The 3,505-nt window shown below is 43.3% G+C and overlaps 1 protein-coding gene across 1 annotated transcript in view; it reads right to left on the bottom strand.

Moving 5' to 3' along the window:
- The window catches only part of SPICE1 (spindle and centriole associated protein 1), a 63,873-nt gene extending 61,219 nt beyond the window's left edge, over nt 1-2,654 (bottom strand). Inside the window, exon 1 of the mRNA XM_019652226.1 lies at nt 2,399-2,654. The gene's annotated coding sequence lies outside the window, so the exon portion shown is untranslated. The remainder of the gene's footprint in view (nt 1-2,398) is intronic.
- Nucleotides 2,655-3,505: the final 851 nt, after the last annotated feature.

The raw sequence follows: 3,505 nt of genomic DNA, 5'->3' as shown, positions 1-3,505 counted from the left end.
AGAGCGCAATGATGGTGCCAGGTTGGGTGAAGCAACATCCTCCACAACTAGATGGAAGAACAACACAACAGCAACTTGTCTGTTCCCCTTCCCCCGATTCCCCAGTGCTGTTCCCCTCCCCCAATTCCCCAATAAAATCTTTAAAAAAAAATGATAATTGACTACTTAAACAAATATCATTAAAATGTATTGTGAGGTTTATAATGTATGTAGAAGTAAAATGCTTGACAATGATAGCATAAAGGCTAGAGGAGAGAAATGGAAGTATTTTATTCCAAGGTTCTTATACTATCCCTGATGTGTTATAATATTACTTGAAGGTAGACTGTGTTAAGTTAAAGATGCATACTGTAAATCCTAAAACCATCAGTAAAATAATGATTTATAGTTAAATGAGGTGATATCCATAAAACAGATATTACAAGAGATTAATATACTTGATTAATCTAAAATTAGCCAGAAAAGGGGTCTAAAAGGAAACATAACAGATGAGAGAAATAGGAAACAAATAGCAAGGTGATAGATTCATATTAATTATTACATTAAATGTAAATGTTTGATGAAAGGCAGAGATTGTCAGATTGGATTTTTTAAATTACTGCCTATAAGAAAAAAAACACATAAATTTAAAAACACTATTAAGTTTAAAGTACAAGGATAGAAAAAGATATATCATGCTAACACCAGTTGGAATGGCTTTATCAATGTTAGATGAAGCAAATTTTAGAGTAAAAAATATTGCCAAGAATAAAAAAGATCACTTTATGATAGTAAATGGGACATTAAATCAAAAGTATATAGCAAGCCTAAACACTTATGCACCTAATAAGAGAGCTTCAAAATAAATGAAGCAAAAACTGATAGAACTGCAATGTGATACAAAACCTCTACAGTTATAGTAAAAATTTCAATGCCCCTCCCTGAATAATTTATAACACAAATAAGCAGAAAATCAGCAAGGTTATAATAGACCTGAATGACACTATCAATCATCTTGACCTGATTGATATTTATAGAATACTATTCACAACCATCAGAATACACATGCTTCTCAAGTATATACAGGACTTTTAGCAAGATGGACAATAATCTGGACCATAAAACAAGTTTCTGCAAATTCAAAAGGATTCAAATCATACTAGATATGTTTTCTGACCACAATGTAATTAAATTAAAAATCAATAATATAATGATTCCTGGCAAGTACCACAACATTTGGGGGAGAAATAATACACTTTCACATAAGCCATTAATCAAAACAGAAAATAGAATATATTTTGAACTGAATGAAAATGAAAATACAGCATATCAAAATTTGTGGAATGTAACTGACAGTAGTACCTTAGAGAAACTCATAGCACTAAAAACTTATATTAGAAAAAAAGGTCTCGGCTGGCCGAGTGGCTCGGTTGGTTAAGAGCTCACTCAAGAGTGCGAGCTCTGAGCAACAGGGTCGCTGGTTTGATTCACAGCCCGAGCTGAGCTGCTGCTGAGCTGNGTCACCTCTTCCCTCAAATTCCCCCAAAAATGTTTAAGTTGAGAGCCAAAGTATGAATAAAAGTCAGAACTCAGGGACAGAGTGCTGGGGAGGGGAGGCATTTACAAATGGTGTGACGAATTCAGTTTGACTAACAAAGATTTGAGATGATGAAAGGCTAGAAAGAGGATAAAAAAAAACACAGAGGCCTGATCACGGCCTTGTGAGCCACAGCAACTTGAACACTATCCTAAAGACCTACAGGAAGCCACTGAAGGATTTTAAGCAAGGCGAGTTATGATGGGATTTAGCAAATCCACACTGGCTAGTGGACAACTGGTCTAAGGGAAACAAGATTTCTTTCCAAACACTGTCCCTTCAATCAATCCTACCTAAACAAACGGCTAGAGCATAACTCAAAAGATTTTAATGGCTTCCTCCTGCAAAGAGGAATCCAACTCAGCTCAGCACTCTAATCGTCTCTCCCCCAACCCCCTTTTCCCCCGTGTGGCCAGGATGACCCTTCTTTCCAGTCTTTTCCCTTCTCACATTTCCCACGCATCAGGAAAAGCTCTCGCCTTCACATAATTCCAAACATTCTTTAGGGTGTGCTTGGACACCCTTTCAGACTTTCATCTCCACGGGGTTAACTCCCACTTACTCCATTCAAGTGGCCCCTCCTGATAAACCCTATCCTGACCATCCAATCGACTTCAGTGAACCCTCCCTGTCCCTGAGTAGGCTGTTAGTCTTTCTCCAGCTAGACTATAAACTCCTTAAAAGCTACAATAGGGTCCCCGAATTTCTAGCTCTGTGCATAAGTGCCCGAAAGCCGTGAGCAACGCGCACAACTCGGGGTGCTCCTAGAGGGCATGCGCTAGACACAAACACAAACACAAACACACCCAAACACGCACATACATTCAAAATAGAGTCGCGGGTGCGCTTTCTGTAGTAAGAATCCTCTACCCAGGTGCTTGGATCCCCAGGGGACAGAAAGACGCCGCCACGGTTCTCCCCGCACGGTAGCCCGGTCCCTAAGGCTTGTTGGGCCTGAAGGCTGCAGGACTCTGCGCCGTCATTACAACCTGCCTGGCCAGCTCCTTGACTGTTGCCTCCACCACGACTAAAACTTCGGGATCCGGAACCGCCACAGGTTAAGGCAGACCGCCGCTTCCGGGATGTTGCCTAGGTTACTGGAGCCCCGCCCCCACGCCTTTGCGTATATCCGGGGAGGCCAGTGCGCAGGCGCCTCCCAGAGGCTGGCGTAGGGTACGGGATTCAAAGGCTCTTGTGCGGCCCAGCATGGTCCCACGTCCCCTCTAACAGGGTCCCAGGCAAAGCTTTAGAGGGTAGGCATGTAGCATTAGCCAGTTTCTCGTGAATTCTCTAAAAGGAAGATGTTAACGCTCCACACCAAGCGTCACACTTCACACTCTCTTGCTTTCACCTCTATTTATTTATTTAAAAATGTTTATTACCACCTATCAATGTGCCAGAGACTATGCTAGGTTCAATGGGGTCTAAAAACAGGGAAGGTCCCTGTCCACAGGAAGCTTACTGCATAGTAGCAAACAGCTATCAATGACACTAATGTAAAATTAAAACTGTGACAAGTGCTAAGAAATAGGCATACTGGGCCGGGGGAGTGGCACATGGGTTAAGAGCTAGCTTGGGACGCCAGAGGGCCCCGGTTCGGATCCCACATATGAGGGCCAGTGACACTACCCTCTATAGCTACGATGTTGAACAACAGCTCAACCTGGAGCTGGGCTGCCATGAATTGCTGGAGACAGTGTAGGCTGCAGCCCCTGCTGCAGTGGGCTGCCATCAGCTAGCTACTGTGTGTAGCCAGCAGCCAGCAGCCAGCGTGAGCAGCCAGCAGCCGCCGTGAGCTGCTGTCCAGAAGCCGGCGACTGATCTGCCTCTCCCGGGAAGAGCGCAATGATGGTGCCAACTTGGGGCAGTGAAGCAACGTCCTCCACAACTAGACTGAAGAACAAAAGGACAGCAACTTGTCTGTTCCCC

This window comes from Hipposideros armiger, unplaced genomic scaffold (assembly GCF_001890085.2).
Source record: "Hipposideros armiger isolate ML-2016 unplaced genomic scaffold, ASM189008v1 scaffold_176, whole genome shotgun sequence".
Classification (NCBI taxonomy): domain Eukaryota; kingdom Metazoa; phylum Chordata; class Mammalia; order Chiroptera; family Hipposideridae; genus Hipposideros; species Hipposideros armiger.
The sequence above is the reverse complement of the archived record's forward strand: the minus strand, read 5'-3'. Positions and strand labels throughout refer to the sequence as shown.